Source organism: Canis lupus, chromosome 23, assembly GCF_048164855.1.
Source record: "Canis lupus baileyi chromosome 23, mCanLup2.hap1, whole genome shotgun sequence".
Taxonomy (NCBI): Eukaryota; Metazoa; Chordata; class Mammalia; order Carnivora; family Canidae; genus Canis; species Canis lupus.
In genome coordinates, this window is record NC_132860.1 from 41,730,010 (window position 1) to 41,753,292 (window position 23,283).

At 35.1% G+C, this 23,283-nt stretch overlaps 1 pseudogene; it reads right to left on the reverse strand.

Moving 5' to 3' along the window:
* Window positions 1-321: 321 nt before the first annotated feature.
* LOC140615595 (3-beta-hydroxysteroid-Delta(8),Delta(7)-isomerase pseudogene) lies at window positions 322-1,307 on the reverse strand (annotated as a pseudogene).
* Window positions 1,308-23,283: the final 21,976 nt, after the last annotated feature.

Consider the following 23,283-nt stretch of genomic DNA (forward strand, 5'->3'; position numbering starts at 1 on the left):
AGGTATAGTAGACCTTTTAATACAGTGGTCAAGCATAGTCTTTTCAGGTGAACAGATGAAAAAGTCATCATTCTTTCTAGATATGTGAACTTTAAATTAATTAATCCATTTGACTCAATTACCTTATCTAAGAAAAACCAGTTAATAAAAGCTTTTCCATATCATCATTTGGAAGATTATACATGATGCTTGTAGAGTCCTTGGCAAACTGGCTATAAAATATCAGCTAAATAAGTGGTAGTTGCTAATATTCGTCTTAATAATATATGTGACAGGTCTTTATGAAGAGTAACATTTTACATATATTATTTTTAATTTATTTTTTTTTTTAGGGTCAAGATCTTTTATTTCCTGATTTTAAAAACTGCCACCATCATGGCCCTCCTAGGTTCTTCTGCACCTTTGTCCCAGTGGCTCCTGGCAGTAGCTCCACACAACTCCTTTTTTGCCCCTGCCTTTTGTCCTTCTGGTCCTTACCCATCAGCTTGAGTTTGACAAATCAATTTGCTTTTTCCCTCCAACCTGTGGGAATAAGGACTGGATTCTTCTTCCTGGTGGAGGGTTCCTCATCAGCCAATGTTCAAGCCCAGCCTACTACTGATTAGTTCTACTTGCTCTTGGCTTTTGTGCCTTTTGCATCCAGCACACTCTGGGCATGAGCAAGCTGCTTTACAGAATCTAGCACGAGGATTCCAGGCAGCACCAGCCACAAGCTGTTTGTGAAGACAAAGTAAAACCAGAAGTAGAGCTGGTGGCCCAGCTCCCCATGCTGGAATCCAACCCAGTGCTCTGTTAGGAAATAGAGCACATCCCCATAGTCTGACCCACAGAGACCACAAGTTGTAAGAGGAAGCTCAGGGGCTGCTGGCAGAGAAAGGCAATCACCACCCACCGACTGAGTGGTCCCCAAAGGCAAGCTGTGATGGCCTCCATGCATATCGTAAAGTTGTCACTCAGGATGTATCGGCTGTCTCCCTTGGCATACTCTTTCCAGAGTTGGGACAAGAAAGCTTGGTCTCCAAGAAGGTCTTCGTGATAAAGGCTGAACCAGCCCTCAATCACCATGTGAATGAACCCACACACTGCAAACCAGCACAGGGACAGTCGCTGCCAAGTCCCCAGGGGCATGACCACAGCACTACCTGACAACAGCCATGTGGTCGCAACCAAGACCCCAGAGACAGAGAAGAGGCTGGCCAGGAGATGCCAAGTGGGGCAGTCGTTAGGCACAAAGTTGTCCAGCCTCAGGTGCCGAGGCCAATATGGGTGCAAGGAGCTGGCGTTGGTGGTCATGCCTTTGTAGGCTGATGGCCAGTGGCGCTGTAGCGGCAGCCTCTCTCACACACTCCCGGATCTGAGTTAGCTTGCTCAGTATTTTTAATTTTTAATAATTAAGGATTAAATCATTTGATTTATTAAAATCTTAAGGACTTCTGGGGCACCTGGGTGGTTCAGTGGTTGAGCGTCTGCCTTCGGCTCAGGGCATGGTCCCGGAGTCCTGGGATGGAGTCCCACATCCAGCTCCCTTTGAGGAGCCCACTTCTCCCTTTGCTTATGTTTCTGCCTCTCTCTCTCTCTGTGTCTCTCATGAATTAAAAAAAAAAATTTAAATCTAAAATAAAAAAATAACATTTTAGGGACTTCTAACTTGTATACAAAAAAGGAGCTATAAAATTGGTCAGATATTTTGGACTAACAGTCCTCTTAAGTGATTGATATATTGGTATTTCTAGATGAAGAAAAACTTCCAGATTTGGAGCCAAAACAATCACAGTAAGTCATTTCTTGAAAATCTCAGAAAGCACAGAAAGCTGCATAGGTAAAGACTGTCATGTTATTTTGATTTTAATAGTATTTCATCTCAATAATAATAATAATTTCAAAAGTTGTTTTGCAGATTTAATGAAATAACATATACAAACATCCAGCATTTTCTTGCCATGTAATAACTACTCAAAAAAATGTATGTTGTTTTCACCTAAAGTATAAACTGCTTGATGGAGAGGACTAGGAGGTTTTTCTCTTCTCAAAAATAGTGCCTATTTGAGTAGATACTTAATATTGGTTTCCCAAAATTTTCAGTTCATTTACTATTAAATGGATTCTAATTGTTCAGATAGGATAGTGAATTTATTTATTGTTTTATTTATTCAGAGTTGTACCGGTACCTATTGTGTGACAGGCACTGTGCTAAAATGCTAGAGACTCTAAAATGAGTACAGGGGTTCCTACCTTTAAAGAAAATATAGCCTAGTGGGGAAGCACTTCTACACAAATAATTGTATTTTAACTATGTAGGTATGTCTTTAACATAATATCAATGTGGCTACATAGAGAGAATAATGTTAGAAACATAAAAATAAAAATGATCCTAAAAGTATTAGTTATTTTTAGGAATGGCAAGTTTATTTATTCCAATTAGTTCACATTTTGTTAATATCATAACATGCGATACCCAGATTACTGAAATATATTTTTGGACAAAAAGAATAGTACTCTGTTAGTGACTCCTGTTGGCAGCATCAACAATGGTGAGTAAAAGAAATCCACAGAAATCTCTGTGTCATTAACTGAATACTCCATGTTATAGAGGACTCTCTTGGAGCTAAAATAATTTGTTCTATTGTTGTTTCTTTTATGGAGCTCCAAGTTCTTTACTATTGTATATTATATGGATTACAACTTTTTGGCTCTTTGGCTTTAGCAGAATAGAAAATGCTGGTTAGTTTTGATTTATCATTTTCATACACAAATCTTATTTTTTCCAAAGGAATTTTTTATAGATATTCTTTTTAAATAACTCAGATATAGTGTTTATACTCTTTCAAGATGTTGCTTTTCTGACTTGTCTTGAAGACAATGCCATAGTCTCTTTTTTGAAATATTTCTTGCTAGCTCTTTCAAGACAAATGAACATTTACTTAAGAAACATAGTTTCTTTATTTATAATTCCTGATTTTTAAAATGATATTCATTCATAATTTTAACATTTTAACTTAAGCAATTAATACTTAAATTATTTTTTTAAAAAATCAAGGTACTGAAAATCTAATAATGAAACAGTCATCTCTTGCCCTAAGCATTCTATTTCTCAAATCCTACTTCTGAAGCAAATTCTATTAACTCTTTTATTGGCTTCTTCCAGCAACTTCTTCTTTATCAGTAAATAAAATGTTTATCTTGCTTTTTCTTAACTAATCTATTTTAAGATTATTTTCTGACTTCCACCTATAATAGTTGGAGATTAAACTATTCTTCACTACTTGTACATTTTGTAGTTGATTTATTGTATCATTGGACCCAATTTTTACATTTTGCTATGTTCATACTCTTCAGAAGTTTCTTCTCATACCAACTCTCAGCTTGGCCATACAAGCTTTTACTCTGGGACTTTAACAATGTTGATACAAAGAGAGGCTTAAAACACACTGGGACATGTGTACTTCCTCTTTTGGAACTCTACCAATGCCATGAGAACAAGCTCTATTCTCCTTGCTGTTGGATCAGACTTTGTGTGTTAAAATCAAGTGGTCCCAGCTCCAGCCATTCTTGATCTTCCAACCCTCAGCTAACCTGATGACTGTCTGAAGACGTGAAAGCAAACCTCGTCTGTATCAGCAGAATCCTTCAACCAAACTGTGGACTCATAAAATGCTTTTAACTACTAAGTTTTAGGATTAAACATATTCCTTCTTTCACTTTCAAAATATAATTTTATCATATTATTCTAGCTTCTTCCTTTCTCTTCATTATTTGCTTTGAGCCCTCTCATCTCATGCTTTAAGCTGAAATTGTTGCTTTTTAGATGTGATTTATCCTGAAATTTCTAATTGCTACTCTTCCAGATTGAATATTCTGCCATTATCTGGAATCCATGACTTTTATCCTTTTTTGGTTGATTTCCTTGTTTTGGAGGGCATATTCTCCAATTCTACCCAAGAAAGTATGCATATGATATATATATATATATATATATATATATTCTGAGAGCTTATAAATCTGAAATTATCTTTATTCCATATTTAACTCATTTGATATTTTGATTGAGTGGTAAATTATTTTTCCTGAAAAATTTTAGAGTATTTATTCTGTGTCTTTTTAGCACAATGTGGCTATTTAGAAGTCCAAGTATTCTTAGTGTTATTCTTTTGTATAAAACCTCTTTTCCAATACTTTGGAAGCATTTAGGATCTTTCACTCTTGATTTCTTTATTGCAACATGAAATAATAAAGTGAGCACCAAAATAATAAAGTGACTTTGTTAAGGACAATGTTTGGAAAATTAGATCTATTCAATGAGAAAAGTAGAACTGGATTGACATTAATAGATCAAAGTAGAATCTAGGATAATAGAAGATCTAAATGAGAAAGGTAAAAAATATAAAGTTAAAAAATGAAATATGGGGATGCTTTTGGGGCCTATTGGGTAGAAGCAATGTAAAATCTCAAAAGCATAAAAATTAGATAAAAAAGTTTAATTTGACTACATAAAACAAGAGATTTTTGCTCACTGAAAAATACCATAGACAAAGTTAAGAGAGGATACGTGGCAATGAGATTTGCAATTTTTTAAAAAAGATTTATTTATTTATTTACAGAGTGTATGCATGTGTGTGTGTGGAGGGGGCAGGGAGTGTGGTGAGGAGGGGCAGAGGAAGAGGGAAGGAGAGAATTTCTAGCAGACTCTGTGCTGAGTACCAAGCCCAATGTGGGGCTCTATCACAAAACCCTAAGATTATGATCTGAGCAGAAACCAAGAGTTGTATGAGTAACCAACTGAGCCACCCAGGAGCCCCAAAATTTGCAATGTTTAAGATGAAATAAGAATATCATGTATCTAAGAAGTCATGTACTTAAAAAAATCAGTAATCTCATTAGAAGAATGCGCAAATGATATGGAAGAGATAATTTAATAAGAAAACTATAAATCTAATAAGTAAAGAGATACTCAAAATAATCAGTGAAACTGGAATTTTAAACTGTAACGAGATACTCAAAATAATCAGTCAAACTGGAATTTTAAACTACAATATGATATCCCTTTGGCTATGATATTAGACCAGTAAAATTGAAAAGCTGAATAATGCCAAATGCTGGTAGGGTTGTGGGGATACAGGAACTGTCATGCTGTGCTAGTGGCAGTTTGGGTTGGGGTAGCTGTTCCAAAAGCAGTCAAGAATAACACACCCATACTACTTGATCCAGGAATGATAGTCCTTAATGGTAGCAATTCTAACATATTGGCAAAAGGGCACCAATATGCATGTTCAAGGAAAAACAATTTATATTGATGGAGAGATGGAGGCAATGGAGATGCTCATAAATGGGGGTGGGTAAGTAAAATAACAGTAATTGCATAACATGGGCTATTATGCAAAAGTTATGAGCAATAGATCAAATGTGTACATTGCTACTTGTGTGACACTGAAACTCACACTGTTTAGAGTGAAGAAAACAATTAAGTGTATAACAAAATAACACATTTTGTAAATCGATCAATCAATCATTTATCTATCAACATCTGTTTCATATCTATCTCCTTTGCACACAGCTCATGACTCAGGACCTTTCCAAAGAAATTGGTGCCTCCAGTTACCAAAACCCTTGGAGGTGCTACAGGACAACATGCTTTAAATGGTTTCTCTTTTTTCATGTACCTTAGATGTTTAGTTAGTACATTTTTAAGACACACAAACACAATTTTATTTTTTGCATGCTTCCTAAAAATCACATTTTCTATTTGAGCTTATAATGTACCATAACTCAAGACCATGAAATTTCAATAAATATTTAATGAGCATTTTCCATATGCTAAGCACTATGACAAACTCTGAGAATGTAACAATGAACAAGACACATTAACCTTGGCTTCCTGAAAGTTAAAAAATAAATTAACATGTGGGGGCCAGTGCTGGGGGACAGTATATGATACTTACTTATGCATCATTTGACAAGTATTTTTTCAACTTTATTGAGGCATAATTGACAAATAAAATTGTGAAATGTTTAAAGCATGCAAAGTGATGATTTAATATAAGTATACATTGTGAAGGGAATCCTCCCATCTAGTTAATTAACACATCCATCACCTCTGATATTTAACTTTTTTTTATTGGTGAGGAAATTTATGTTCTACTCTCTTAGCAGTTTTCAGTTATACAGTAATGTATTATTAACTATAGTCAGTATATTATATATTAGATCTGCTGGCAAACACTTTTCAAACCTGTTTTTATGAGTTCCACTTCTTTTTTTCAGATTTCACATGTAAGTGACACTAATATTTGCCTTCCTCTGTCTGGCTTATTTTATTTATCATAATACTCTCGAGATGCATCCATATTATTTCAAATGGCAGTATTTTTCTTTTCTTAAAGGCTAAATAATATTCTATTGAATCTACATACCATATTTTCCTGATACATTTACCCACTGATGGGCATTTAGCTTGTTTTCATAGCTTGACCATTGTGAATAATGCTGCAATGAAAATGGAGTGCAGATTTCTCTTTGAGATAATAGTCTCCTTTTTTTTTTTTTTTTTGGATATATACCCAGAGTGGGATTGCTGAATATATGGTGATTCCATTTGTAATTTCTGGAGGAAACTCCACACTGTTTACTATAGTGATCATACCAGTTTGCATTCCCACCAATAGGGTACAAGTGTTTCCTTTTGTTTGTATCCTCACCAGTATTTGTTATCCTCTCTCCCTTTTCTTTTTTTGATAATAAACGTTCTAACAGGTGTTAGATATTATGTTATGTTAGATATTATGTCATTGTGGTTTTGATTAGCATTTGTCTGATGATAAGTGATGTAGAGCACCTTTTCATGTAACTGTGGTTATGTCCTCTTTAGAAAAAGGTTCCTGGGTGATGGGTATTAAGGAGGGCACATGATGAGATGAGAGCACTGGGTGTTATTCTATATGTTGCAAATTGAATTTAGATAAAATAAAAATTTAAAAAGAGTCTATATAGGTCCTTTGTCCATTTTTTAATTGAGGTTTTTTTTTGCTATTGAGTTGTATGAATGCCTTGTATATTTTGTATATTAACCCTTTATTGGCTATGCGATTTGCAAATGTGTTCTCTCATTCCATTTATTGATGGTTAACTTTGAGGAGCAGAAGCTTTTTAGTTTGATGTGGTCCCTCCTGTTTAATTTTGTTATCTTTGATTTTGGTGTCAAATCCAATTTTTTTTTTTTTTTTTTTTTTTGCTATGACCAATGTGAAAGAGCTTACCTCTTATATTTTCTTTTAGGAGTTTTATGGTTTCAGGTTACATTCAAGTCTTTAATCCATTTTGAGGTGATTTTTGTGTGTGCTGTAAGATAAGTATCCAGTTTCATTCTTTTGCATGTGGCTATTCATCTCATATAGGAGATGAACATTTCTCAGTGTGGCTTGACCTCCTGGTTGTATCTCATAACTTTGTAATTAATTGTCCAGGTCATCTTCTTTGTTCTTAGTGGCTCTCAGTAGTTGGGCTGCGCCTCAACTGGACAGTATCCCAAAAGTGAGGATCATATTCAGTGCCTAAATGAAGGCTGATTGGAAGCCGAACCCTCAGACAGTGGCTGGGAAAGTATGTACTTCTTGTCTGTGAGCAGCAAGGAAATAGGCATTTTTGCTTGCTTCTTATGCATTGGGCCTAGGTACATAGCTATGGTGGAAGGTTGCTCCTGTGGCTGTTTAAGAAGTACTTCTTTGGCTGCAGTCCTATGGGACTTGTGAATGCGAGCTAAGTGTTCCACGGCCTATTTCTTAGGCAACATCTGCAAAAACTATGGCTCAGGCCTGTATACAAGCTGCTTCTAGGGAGATAACTATCAACTTGCAACAGGGTACGGGGAGAGGGCATAGCAGGTATACATGGGTTTCCTGGTCCCCAGGGGGGGAATCACAGCCTGCCCCTAAATTGGATATGTACTAATTTAGAAGCCTGACCTTCAGGCAGCAGTTTTCTAAGTATGCAGATGGACCCCTTTCCCCAAAAGGCCTGAGAGATTGCAATTTTGTCTGCTCAATCTGCACTGTGTTCTGGGGGCACAGCCATCAGTGATTGTATGCATGTTAACAACCACCTCTTTGTTTGCTATAGTCTTCTGAATCTCCAGGAAGCAACCCTCACTGGCCTTTAAAGCCAGATGTTCTAAGCCCTATTCTTCAGGTGAGGTCTTAAAAATTGTGGCGCTCTGTGTACGTTTAAATCCTTTGTCTCAAAGGGAGGAGCTGGGAATTGGGAGTTCCCTCCAGATGGTAGGTTGCTATTCTGGGGATGAGATTTATGGTGAGAGTATGTTTCAGTCTTTCCTACCTGTTTTGATGTGGGTATTTTCTTACTCATCTGATATGTAAGCATTATTCAGATTTCTTTCAGAGGTAATTACTCCATGTGGGTGTGTCTGTCGGAGGAAAGGAATTCAGGAACCTGCTGCATCACCATCTTTGTCAAACTCTTGATGCTTTTATCCTTAAGATGAAAGAAATTAGGAATAGTAATAATTTTCATTATTTACCACACATACCAATCTCTTCGGCACTACTTCCACTATACTTGAGTAATGTATTTTAAGAAAAACACAAAGAATGATAGTACTGTGTAATACAAAAACAAGAGGAAAATGCAATTTTACTCCTTTTTAGTAGGCAATTTGTATAATGCAGATGGGATTAATTTAGATAAATTTATTCTTACACATACACCTACCTACAAACAAAAGTTAAAAGATCTTGTCAAAGAACAAAATTTACTTGGCTTCTTCAATAATAGTTATACAATCAGCTTAATTTCATTTAATGAAGTTGAAATTTTCATTTTTATGTTCTCAAGCTTATATTGTAAAATGAATCATTAGAAATAGTTTTGAGGATAAAGGAAAATTAGAAAAAGAAAGGAGAGCAAAATAGTCATTTTCCTACCACTCAGATCCAGAGATAACATTTAGATGAATTTCCTTCTAATACTTGTTTCACTCAGCATTGAAAAAACTCCCTTGTAATTTATCTCTATATTGTTACCATAAGCATTTGGGCAACACTGGCTTCTTTAGGGTTTCTTTACCCTCAAGGATATTTCCACTTTATAAGAACAGAGAATGTGACATGGTGAGTCAGATCTCTTTTATATGATCATGATTTTGAAATGAAATCTCACATCCATGCAGTAGCTTATGTATTACACTAGAAGGTTTTTCCTAATATCCATGGTAGAAATTTTGAGGGTAAGTCCTTATTTAGGTCCTTTCAGGAAATAATAATAATTTTAAAAGTGGGGTAATTTGCAGCAGTTAGGAACATTAGGGAACACAACACAGAGAATGAATTTAAGTATTTAATTGAATGACTGGCAGTAAGTTCCATAAAAAGTATTTAATTGAATGACTGGCAGTAAGTTCCATAAAATTCAATCAAATACTTGTTGAATGTTGGGAGAAAGACAATTCTGTAATGAGGGAGGAGATGGCTCCTACTGAGGCACTCTATGTCATGATGATGCTGTGCTTCAGTAACTAGGGCAAAATGGATCAGGTCCAAGTTCATCAACCAACTCCCTTTAGTGCCAGAAAAAGGGCCCTTTCTCTAAAAGGCCTTGCTCACACATAGTGACAGGGTTTTCATTATGTTCCTTGAAACTCCATGGCCTGGAATTTAACAACTTCTAAAAATCATCACTTTCTAAAAATATCTTAGGAGAACTTACCATAAGATACACATAATGATCTCAAGTAGATTCACAGATGGCTTATCTCTAATTGAGTCATACTCCTGAACTTATCATCAGGGCTGGCTTCTGGGGGCCATGACCCAGGCCATTGTACAGGGCCCATCAATGAAGGGCCTCACACTTGATTTAATGCTCAGTTATTGTCCATCGTGAAATTCTTAATAATTTGTAATAAGGAGTCCAGGATATTTAGTTTTCACTGGCTCTTGCAAATTATGTAGTTAGTCCTGTATACCATTTAGTTTTATAGTATCTTCCCAGATGGAAATCAGTATGTGTATACTCTCTTGAACTACTGAGAATCATTAGAAAAAAGATAAACATTTTGCAAGATTGGTAGCATACTGATGGATTATTTCATCGCCTCTTCTTACTCTGGGTTAGAATCAAAGAAATGTAATGACATTATGATCTCATGTTCTTTTTCAAAAGGGGGATTTCCTCTTTATTTCTTCCTTCTTTTCTCTCATCTCACCAATTCTCTTCTTCATTTTTCTACTCTATCTGCTTTGCTTAAAGTGTAGAACATCCCATTTCATTATATTGTGTTTTCATTTGTGTGAAATGTTTGTCATACTCAAGATATTATATTGTTATTGAATACTGGAAAATAAAAAGACCATACTTATTGAGAATTAAATAGCCCTAAAGTAATTTTTTAAATTTCCTAACAAAATAACAGATTTTTAAGTTTATAATGTTTGTGCCAATTTTATAACATCACTAGGGCTTTTCATAGGTCCATTATAGTCTTTTTATTTGTAACATTTCTCATTTGCATATTTGTATATTTTGAAACAATGATACTAGGAAACGATTATAGCAACAATAATTATACCTAATTTCTAATCTTGATTTGACTGTAACCTAGAGATCACACACTCTTATTAAACAGTCCTCAGAGAGCACATACTACACTGCATCATAAGTTAACTATATTTTAACAGGCCAGATAAAGCTCCAATATCTGCCTTTATAAGTCATGACAATTATGCTCATGTGTTTATGGTTGAAGTTATAATGCAATACTGTCTCATCTCTTAGGGTAACTATAAAGTATATGGAAACAATTCTTCTCATTGGCCTAATTCTCTAGCCCTATCCTGCTCTGCCTTACAGAAGTCTCTAATCTTAACACTGAGTCTCCTGGGAAAGCTAATGATTATAGGTGGGGCTAGGTAGGGAGAGATAGGTAGGGGGGTACAGGATCAGGCTCACAGAAATCTCAAAAATGTTGAGGTGTAAGGAAACAAGTGATAAGGGGATAAACCAGACCACCCTGACTTTGTATGGGTGGGGAGAGTACCTTTTATATGACAGTCATCTGTGTCCAAGAAAAAATAACCAGACCCCAAGAAGAAGTAAGCCATTAAAGATGCTATCACCAGCCCTTACTCAAACCAAGACACCACAGGAATGATAAGGCCACAAGCTCCCTGGTCAATTCTAAAGAAAAGACTGTCCCTGGAGACCCATGCTGGCAACTGTTGGGACCCCTCTCACTTCTGAGAGCTTCTTCTGTATCCTTACTTAGTAAACTTCTATCACTTTACTCACTCCCCTTTGTGTATGAGATTCATTCTTTGACTCCATGAGACAAGAACCTAGCTCTCCTGCTTCACTAGTGTTATTTGTTAACTATTTCCACTTCTACTTATTTCACTCCCTTTGTATTCTCATTACTGGCAACACTAGGATTTTTCTTTCACCAGCTTAGGTATGAGACTTCAAAATATGTATTTTAGAGCAACACAATTCAGCCCATAACAAAATGAAACCTCAGAAGACAAGCAGCTAAAAGTCTTAATAAAATGAAGGTCAGGCTACTTGATTTCTATAATTCTATAATTTTCCAGTAGTAATAAACATATTAGTTCTGCAGTACAATAGTTAAACATTTTCTAAGTATTCAACCTTGAAATTGCCAAAAATGTTAGGCCACTAAAATCTGTGGCTACTATAAAATTATAAAACAAGGAAAACTTTGATCTTTGTGAATTTTCCTTAATTAAGCCTTTTTAAATTACATCAACCAGTCCCAAAGTCTGACTTTCGAAGATGAGTCCATTTTATGAGTTAAAATACTAGAAATGCATTAAATTTTAAAGCTATTATATGTTTATTCTCATTTACTTTGACAAGGTTAGATGGATGTTTACCCTTTGACACTGGGTTGTGTAGGGTATATGGCCTGACACTTTTCTAGACTGTTATCAACCAGAGAACAGAACACCCCATTGACATGATCCTGCTTCACTCTCTGTCTGCCATCTTGAACAATTCCTCCTCTCCCAACTTTGAATCCCACCATGCATTATCAGCCACCCTGATTCTTCCTTCTTCAAAAAGAAAAACACATATGAGCAAAAGGCTTAAGTAGGAAATTTTACTTCCTATCCACCTTTTAAATCTGGTCTATCCTTAAAGTTTTTACTCACTTGACTATGATGCTATCTCTAAAACTACATAGAGTTTTTATCTTCCTTTTTCAATTCTCTAATTTTACTTTGTTACTCCAGATTAACTCTGTATTAGTTATGGTTCCCAAGTGCAAGCAAAACTAGCAGTTCTGTTTCATATAGGCAGGCAATAAATTTATTAGCATGGCATTATGAAATCACACACATGTTAAGAAATAAGAGTTGCAATAAGAGTTGCTGAATATCATGCTATAAGAGTGACTTACCTAGGACACAGTTACTGGTTCTGTCAGTGGACAGTTGCTACCAGAGGATATCTTACTCCCTGCCATTCAACTCTACTGCAACCACTTTGCAGAAATTCTAATTGACTGAGATTTTGTACTACTTTCCAAGATTCGAATTCCTGAGTGGGAGCAGTCTCTTGGCTGTAATTAGGTGACATACCCATTAGCAACCAGTTGGCTGTGATTAGGTGAGATACCCATTCTCTGAGCTGTGATGTCCAACATTGCAATTGCTAAAGGTATGTGGCTATTAAGCACTTGAAATGTGACTAGTCTAAATTTAAATGGGTTTTAACTGCAAAATACATATCAAATTTTGAAGACTTAGCTCTTTCCCCAAAATAAAATATTTCATTAGTAATTTTTATGTGGATTTCATAATAAAATAACTTTAAAAATATATTGGGTTACTATTGAAATATTATGTTATTTAGTATTATTAAGAGTACCTTTCCCTTTCCCTTTTTAAAATGTCACTTCTAGAAAAGATAACATATGTGGTCCACATTTGTAGCTGGATTTATATTTCTATTGGACGATGCTACTTTAGAGTCTTCATCTTTAGGGGAGGTAATATCAACCTCCTTGTGGATTTTATGAAAAAGGAGGAAGATTCACGTCTATCCATAGTCACTTAGGCTGATTTGTCTCATACTCTGGTAATTTCTTTGTTTCTCTCTGGAACATGATGAAACCGCGATACATAGATTTTCTCATTTATAGGGATGTCTGGGTGGCTCGTGGTTGAGCGTCTGACTTCAGCTCAGGGTGTGATCCTAGAGTCCTGGGATCGAGTCCTACATTGAACTCCTTCCATGGAGCCTGCTTTGCCCTCTGCCCGTGTCTCTGCCTCTTGCTCCCTCTGTCTCTGATGACTAAATTAATGAAATCTTTATGAAAAAAAAGATTTTCTCATTTATATGAATATCTTAGTATATATTCTTGCATTAGAACCTAACAAATCCTCATTGAATATTTGCTGAATTTGCTAGCTGTACATCTGTGATTTTATAAAGTGACCTAAATATTTTGGAATCCATAATTGTAGTGAGGTTAATTTAAATGCTACATTAAAATAATCAGTTAGACTTTGAGAAGTAAAACTATTCTGAGAAGGCAAAGCATGCAGTACCATTATTTCTACTTCTATGTTGGAAGGTTGAGACAAGACTGCTTGGTTTGTGCTAGGCAGTTTCACTTATGTTATCATTTATTATTCTTGACAGTCTTGTCACACCCATTTTATTAATCATCTAATGAGATGATAAGAAGTTTGCTAACTTCCTTAAGGTTACATAACCTCCTTCAACTGGCATGACTGAGATTTGAACCCAGTTTTGTCAGACTCCCCAGTTTAGGCAGTTTCCACTAAACTATGTATCCATAAGAATGGAATTTCAATTTCTGATGTTCATTTTTTAAAACATTTTTTAATAGTAAAATGAGTTACTTTTGAAAAAAAATCCATCTCATATCAACAGCTACATGACTATCATGTAAAAATTTTGCTAAGCAACATTCTTCAGTAAATTAAATATACATAGCCAGAAAATGCTATGTCTTCAGTTCTCTTGTAAATAGGTCTTAAATTAGGCACAAAAGACAGAGGAAAATATAATTTGAGTATTATTGAGCCCCTAATGCCTGAATATATCTTAAGATCTCTTGAAACTCTGAAATACAGCTGGGCAATGTATCTTGGCATAATTTATTTTTTTAAAGCCACTCACACCTGGTTGTATTTTCAACGTATTGGGTTTTGTGAATTTACTCTTTTATAAAAAGCACTTATGCCTAGTCAAAATTCATTCTACTCTAAATGAAGAAATCCCTAAGGTTCACAATGAATATGGCATCATAGAAATGGGTTGTGCTATGATTAAAGCAAATTATTTTTATATGACATCCATTTAAACAGTATAATATCAATTTCGTGTTCTGGAAGTAATTTTTAGTGAGCATTTTGCCATTTCCATTAATGATGAAGTAATGGAGGATACTGATGTAGACTTAAAAATGTCTGGATTCAAATTTCTCATTAATATAGCATTTTAAAGACAAATAGCACTGTGCTTGTCTCTGGCAAGGGGGGGTTTCTTACTTTGGATATGAGATCACTTTTCTGTACTTGTACTGGCTGTTAGTCCTATAATGGAGATTTTTAAAAAAATTAGACATCACATAATAAAAGTCAGCATTTCCAAAAGTATATTCCTTGATTTTTTAATTCCTCCCCCCGCCCCCCACCAAAGCCCCCAAACCAAAAAAACCTAAGTGGTTTATTGTTGGTTTGGATCCTTTATTTGCAAGTGGGAAAAACTCTACTCAAAGTATTGTAACCAGGAAAGAAAGAGATAACCAGGATTTTTTTTTTTTTTAAGGTTTTATTTATTTATTTATTTATTCATGAGAGACACAGAGAGAGAGGCAGAGACACAGGCAGAGGGAGAAGCAGTCTCCCTGTAAGGAGCCCAATGTGGGACTCGATATTGGATCCTAGGGTCAGGTCCTGAGCTAAAGGTAGACGCTCAACCACTGAGCCACCCAGGTGCCCCTGATAACCAGGTTTGAAACTATCAATTCAAGGACCCTGGGTGGCTCAGTGGTTGAGGGTCTGCCTCTGCTCAGGAAGCGATCCTGGAGTTCTGAGATTGAGTCCCACATCAGGCTCCCTGCATGGAGCCTGCTTCTCCCTCTGCCTGTGTCTCTATCTCTGTCTGTGTGTCTCTCATGAATAAATAAATAAAATCTTTAGGAAAAAAAAACCTCTTGGTTCACTTGCTTTTTCTGTGTCTCTGGTCTTTGCTTCTTTCTATATATTGCCTCAGGATAGCTTGTACACAATGGCTACAGTGATCTAGTTTGCACCCTAAAAGGCTTTTTCTCACCAGTTTGAGACAGAAGATGCTATTGAAGGAATTGATTGACTTAGCTTGGTTCATAGACCCGTTTCTGAACCAGTCCTTATGCCATAGAATATGTGTACTTATTCCCACACTTTGGGGAAGAGATCTGCGACCAGAAATAATGTCTGGGAAAATAGTGTTAGACAAAACTGTACCAGGAGTCAAAGATATTTGAACAGATTTCTGAGCTGTAGGCCATCTCAGAATCTTTAATATGCTAATATGAAGGGTGAATCTGTGGACAAGGAGGATATTTTATGCAATGTTTTCTGAATATATCTGAATATGGAAATTTCTTTTTAATAGGACGTCATGTTAGATTAATGTGTTCTAGAGTTGCAGACCTAGTCACATAATAATTAGCTTCTTCAGTTTCTATTATCAACCTAATGATCTTTGTGAGCTCCTACACTGCTGAGTGGATGGTGTGACTAAAGTATATATTTACACAGTGAGGGAGTATATGAGTATAGGTAACTTTAACTGCCAATAAAAAATATGTCAGAATTTCCAAGTTTAAACAGCCTCATTTGTTAAGTTTGTCTCTCTGGATGAAAGGCTCAATTAATTATATTATCTCCTTCATCACAAATTGACATTTGGCTATATGGGTAAAGATGGGCTTGCTTATGTTACCTCTTGGCAATGGGATCTGTGTTCTTTCCTCTGGACTCTTGCCAGCCTCTGCTATGAGATGATGGGTCTGGCCCATTGGTTCCTTGCATGGGAATTTGCTAAAACGTGGCTGGTGAACTTACAGTTATTATTTAGCCAAAGTTGGGCTTTTTGGCCTTCTTTTGTTATTTGACTCCACCTCAGCTCTTAGTAGTGGTACATATTCATTTTTATTGAGATGTCCTGCTTTTAGTCCCTGGCCAAGACTGTCTTTTCCATACTTAGGGAACTTTCTCCTCACTATGTCATTCTTTGTTATTAGTTTTTTACATAGCTACTTTTCACATATTTCCTACTCTACCCACTTTGGAGTGTATGGGGAATTTTGGAACCTTTTCACCCTAGATTAGAGCTGGGGGTACTTGAGGAGTGTAAACCTAGAGCTTGTTTGTGCTTACCTACATTTTTTCTAGTATCTACACTGAGCTTCACCCCCATTTTGGCACATCAGGGAAGCTTTTGACTTTCTCTGGAACTATCTAACAAGGCCTGAAGTCTATCTTCACTCCCCAACTAAGTGGATGCCTTGCACATGCATTCTTTTTCTTGGTTCTCCTGTATGAATCCCTTTCATTTTTCCCCTCCATCAGCCATAAGCGACTTTTCTTTTCTTTTCTTTTCTTTTCTTTTCTTTTCTTTTCTTTTCTTTTCTTTTCTTTTCTTTTCTCTTTTCTTTTCTTTTCTTTTCTTTTCTTCTTTTCTTTTCTTTCTTTTCTTTTCTTTTCTTTTCTTTTCTTTCTTTTCTTTTTCTTTTCTTTTTTTTTCTTTTCTTTTTTCTTTCTTTTCTTTTCTTTCTTTTCTTTTTTCTCTTTTCTTTTCTTTTCTTTCTTTTCTTTTGTTTCCTTTCTTTTCTTTTCTTTTTTCCTTTTCTTTCTCTCTCTCTCTCTTTCTTCTTCTTCTTCTTTTTTTTTTTTTTTTAAGATTTTACTTATTTATTCATGAGAGGCACAGAGAGAGGCAGAGACATAGAGGGAGAAGCAGACTTCCTGTGGGAAGCCTGACATGGAATTTGATCCCAGAACCCTGGGATCATGCCCTGAGGCAAAGGCAGATGCTCAACCACTGAGCCACCCAGGTGTCCCCATAAGGGACTTTCTTATTGGTGCTTTTATATGTAAAATTAGCTCAGAATTTTAAGAATCCCTTTTCTCTTTCGACAAACCTTTCTTCTCTACACTGTTGTCAGATTTAGAAAAAATAATGAAGTCAACTGTGATTCAAACCTAAAGAAGGACCATAGTTCAAGGTAGTTTACTTTTACCCTGAGGGGACCAATGACATTGACTCAGTGCGTTGCAAATATGCAGTGCAGATTTATAGGTTATGAAAGCATATATGAAAATACTTCTAAAGAATATTATCATCAGCATAAATGTCTCATAGCACAAGCTTTGGGGTATGCTGACTTAGTCCAAACTATTAATTAACTAATGAGAAGACACAGTCCAAGAGATTCTGCAATGTCAAAAAAGTCTTTAGTGTCAGGGCTAAAACCCAAATCTCCTATTGCCAGATCATCTTGGTCTCCACTTAACCTTTTCAATGTATCTTTTGGATACAGTCCTTCATGAAATTTTGAATTAGCAGCACCACACAGATATTAACCTCGACCTTTCATGAGATTCCAACCAGAACAAGTTGGAAGGAACACAAAAGCTGAGAAGTCTCTTTCTCTAGGTAATAATGGCTAATGATTTTATTTTTTAAAGATTTATTTATTTATTTGAGAGAGAGAGAAAGAATGGAGGGAGAGGGGCAGCAGGAGAAGGAGAGAGAGTCTTAAGCAGACTCCACACTGAGTATGGAGTCTGACTTGGGGCTCTATCTCATGACCCTGAGATCACAACCTGAGCAGAAACTGAGTTGGTTGCTTAACTGACTGTGCCACCAAGGAGCCCCAATAATCGCTAATGGTTTTAAAGTGCTTAAATGCAGATACTATTTTATGCTCCACTTATATTAATGCAATCATTTCTTACACCATCCAATAAAGTAAGAATTATTGCCCCATTTTACAGATAAGGAAATTGAGTTACGGAGAAATCAAATAACTTGCCTTTAATCACATAACAGGTAATTTATAAAGCTGGGAATTGAACACAGGTCTGCTCTAAAATCTATGGTTTGCCCACTACATTTATTGCCTCTTACAAACCTTTGGAAGAGCCATCCTGGACTTCTTCTAATTGCATTTTCCATTTTTCAAGGATCTTCTGATCCAAGAGAAGGTGCATTAGAAAAATGTCTATAATTAATTTCTTTGTTTAATTCTGGAGTGTTTTCAATAGCTCTGGTAGGAAAACAGAGTTCTAGGTTGACTATCATAGGGATTTCTTGTTAGTCCATGCCCCACAATTCAAGCCAATCTGAATAAAACTGGATTTGGGAAGTAGGAGATAATATTAAAGGGAAAGCTTAAATACTAAAAATAAATTTTCTCTTTCACTGTAAGTTTGTGATATAATCTTGGAACAGTCAATATCATGGTTCAAGAAAATCTTTTTATTCCTCTTCCTCAGTGACCCATGGTCATTGAGATTTCCCAATCTCAGTATTTCTACATGGGTAATATGCAATGTCATCCAAGAGAGAATAAAGGCAGTTGAGATTCTTCATGTGAGTATTGTTAATAGCTTGTTAATTGCTCCTGACCACAACTTCTAAGAAAGCTCTTTGCAAATTTTCTAGATTCTAGATTTCAATTGTGATCAAGTGTGAAGGTCTAGAATTACAAGTCAATTATGGGCCCTTAACATTTGAGGGTAAATATGATCAATCACTTTCCAAAGCACTTGAGCTTGAGCACTTGAGCACTTGAGCACTTGAGCTCATCACCAAGATGCAAAAATATAGCTCAATTTAGTTCTGGCTGTCCAATCCTTTTACTTTTTGCAATTGTCTACTTTGGAAGAACCCTCAAACAATGGAGATAGATACCATTTCACAATAGATTACAAAATGGCAGAAGAGAAAAATTGGTGTAGTGTGGTAGTGTAAAGAGCACTGATCCTGGATTTGGGCAGACCTGGCACAAATTCTAGGGCTACTTCTTATTTCTTATGTGATGATGCTGTATTTCATGCTCTTAATCTGTAAAATGGAAATAATATCTATATCCCTAAGGTTTTCTGAGAATTAAATGCAACAACATTAGAAAAAATGTCTACCATATATTAATTTTTATTTTTAATATAAGATTTGCCTTGATTTGGGCTTCTAAGGGTTTTCTTTCATTAAAACTAGAGTTAATTTTTCTTCTAGTTTTATTGCGAAATAACTGATATACATTGTATTAATTAATTAGGGTGTACAATAAAATGATATATCATTGTACACTAATTAATTAATACAATGTATGTCAGTTATATCTATATATATTTATATTTATCTATCTATCTATTGAAAAATGATCACCATGGTAAGTGTAGTTAACATCTATCATCTCACAATTATAATTTTTTCTTGTGATAAGAACTTTTAATATCTCCTGTTAATAGCCTAAAATGTTGGAGAAGGATAGAATTAAAAGTGTTAATACTTGAGCCTGGATGTCTCAGTTGGTTAGGTGTCTAACTCTTGATTTTGGCTCAGGTCATGATCTCAAAGTTGTGAGCCTGAGTCCCATGTCAGGCTCTGCACTCAGAAGGGAGTCTGCATGGGATATTCTCTCTCTCTCTCTCTCTCTGTCCCTTCCCCTGCTCATGCATACTCTCTCTCTCTCGAAATAAACAAAGAAATTTTAAATGTTAAATGTCTTAAAACAGGCTTTTATATAATGGAAGAAATTATAGATTTTGTTACTGAACTAATCTCATTAATTCTCATCTAGGTAGCTCAGGTTTACAGATCTGTGTTTGCCATATTCCAAAGCCCTTCAAATAGCTCTCAAGGTTTGTTGTTTTTTGTTCTTCTTCCTCTCCCCAATATCAGTGGTAGACAGTGAATGTATTTTGGTTCCTTCAATGTTAAAATGTGTGTGATATCTTAATAGTAGAGGTTTAATGGACAAACTATATGAAACATTTTATGAATTAGTGTTTTAAAAGATCTGGAGAGATAATTACCATAACTATAAGTCTACCATAACTATAAGCCTCTCAAATTACCTACCATACCTAATTAATAAGTACCTAAATATTTTCTTCTTCATGAAGATCTTTCAATCGTAGTATATAATGTCAATCATATTATATAATGTCTATTTCTGTAATAACTATTTTCATGCCCATTTTTTGACTAAAATACTCTATCTTTGGCTTTACAGAGTCTCAAAAGTGCTGGCATCTAGAGGGAAAATATGGTATATCCAGAAATCTGTATCATCTTTGGCTCTTCTTTTTTTCTCTCATTTCCACTATCTACTCACAGAACTGAGTTAATGGCTCTTCCTACATCTGTCCTTACCTGTGCAACTCAGCACTTTTTCCCCCACCCAGTTAAATTTTTTTCAGTAGATATTAATAAATATCTATATGAATAAAAATTCAGTGTGAATAAATATGTCCTTTTTTTTTTACTGCTATGGTACCAATTTCACCTGATCAGCACAAATTTATTGAGTGTATGATGTATCCATTCCTGAAATGGGGACATCAGTAAATAAAATAAATATAGCTCCTGCCCTTTCTAATTTTTGGCTAGTGAAAAAAAACAGAAGCTAAACAAATAATTATAAATACTGAAATAAATATTCACAAGATGTTCTATGTCCTATAAAATGAAAGAAAATAGCAGATACTAATAAGTATTTATTTAACATTAATTTAAGTCAATTATATTTTGACTGATAGGTCACAGATAGTTGTTTGCCCATTATGTTATTGCTGACTGAGCTTTAGCCTAAGTTAAAAAACACATTTGTGCCCAGACACTTTTTTTCTCCTATAAAAGCATTAATTTTTATTTAATGTTTATTATTTCATGGGTATAAAACTTATAGACATTTTTCTATTAGAGATTTGATGAAATGTTTCATCTCCTTTCCTTAGCACAAGAACCATTTCATTGTGTCTATAAGTGCCACAATAAGTTCATTTTCTTTCATGTAGCATGAATTCTTTAAAAGTGCTCTGGTATTATGTAATTTAACTTTTTGATACAATGTAAGGGAATAATAGTGTTTTCAGCCCTTGAGTTCCGTGAATGGTGCATAGCAGGTTTTCAGTTACTGATGAAAATTATAACTTCTGTTTTGATCATATCCTATTTTTCCTGTATGGAATATTGGAGTTAGTTTCCAAACTGACATTGGAGTCCTGGTTCTGTTACTTATCAGGTGTGTGACTTCAGGAAAGTCAATTTTCAGGACATCAGCTTCATCATTAATAACATGGGTGTAGTTATATCTGCCTCATTGAGTTGTGTTCATATTAGAAGACTTGATTATCTGTAAAGTTAGGCATATAGTAGGTGGTTAGTTTCTTTTTTATGATCACATTTTCTACCATTGCCTAAGAATCTAATAATTCTTAGGCACCTATTTAGAAAGAGGAAAGTACAGACTGATATTGTTCTGTGTGCTGCAGGAAACACATTTTAATTGATTTTTACTTGGTATATATTTTTTTCAAAATTTATACAAATTCTGTAATGATTATGAAGAAGTCTCAAAAGCATTATTCCTGGGTCATAATAACTTCTTAGAAAACACAAAATTAGTATTAATGTTGAACTTACTTATTCTTTCCTTCCTTCCCCCTTGCTTCTCTTCCTCTTCCGTTTCTCTCACTCTCTTTTCTTTTGGAAAGAGAGCTATTCTCTGTGTAAGCATCCATGACTTACCAAAGCCAGCCTTTTAGCTATGTTTCCAAGAGAAAGCATTCTTTAGAAAAACTTCTTTCTAACTACTAGTTCATTAATTCTTATTAATCTTAAGAATATAAAGTAATGTATAAAGGAAAAACTATCATAACTATAGTTTTGAGTTGAAAAAATACGTAATATTTTTACGAAACTTTCAGAGGTAAGGAAAAAATAATAATTCTTATTCCACTACATTATACAATTTTTATAAATTTTGTGTATATCTTTCTTATATATAAAGTGTATATATATTTTAAACATAAATGTTCATGTCTTAATTTTAACTTAACTTTATGTGCTACATAGTTTTGTAATTATCATTTTTAGTGGATACTCATTACTTCCTTGAGTTTGTACCAAGATATATTTAAATGATGCTATTTTGTTAGATATTAAAATAACTTCTGTGAGTTATTGTAACAAAAATATATATTGAGGAACACCTGGGTGGCTCAGTGGTTGAGTGTCTGCCTTTGGCTCAGGGTGTGATCCTGGGGTTCTGGGATCAAGTCCCATGTCAGGCTTCCCACAGGAAGCCTGCTTTTTCCCACTCTCTATGTCTCTGCCTCTCTCTCTGTATCTCTCATGAATAAATAAATAAAATCTTTAAAAATTATATATATATTGAACCCTTTTACATACAACTTTATTATTTTCATGGAACAAACTTTCAAAATTTAATTATTAACTCTAAAATAAAGAAAGTTTTTATGGTTCTTTATATATATCACCAGATTATCCAAAATGTTTAAATAATTTTTTCTCCCATTATATACATCAGCTTCACCTTCTACCCTTCCAAAGTACTGGTTTTCCTTCTTTTCTTTTTTCTTTTTTTTTTTTTTTTAAGTTTTTTTTTTTTTTAATTTTTATTTATTCATGATAGTCACAGAGAGAGAGAGAGATGCAGAGACACAGGCAGAGGGAGAAGCAGGCTCCATGCACCGGGAGCCCGATGTGGGATTCGATCCCGGGTCTCCAGGATCGCGCCCTGGGCCAAAGGCAGGCGCCAAACCGCTGCGCCACCCAGGGATCCCCCTTCTTTCCTTTTTGCTCTGTTAAATCAACATTTCTTTTTTCCTTCGTTCCTTTCTTTTTTTCTTTCTTTTCTTATCTTCCCTTTCCTTCCTTCCTTCCTTTGACAGAAAGGTGGCAGTTGAATCTTGAGAAAAATTTCCCACTCCAGATTAACTGAAATTTTTGCAATGAGATAATTAAAAACATGGACTCCAGACCCAAACAGCCTATTTTTACTGCTTTTAGTTGTCTTACCTAAACCAAGTCATTTAACTTCCCCATGGTGGTTTTTCCTTCTCTGCTATGTTTGTAATAATAGTACTGGGATGTTATGAAGATAACACATTTTTAGGACATGTCTGGTACACATAAGCAATTAGTAAATGTCTACAGCAGTTGTTATTACTTTTCATTATCTATTTACACTCTCTGGAGCATAAA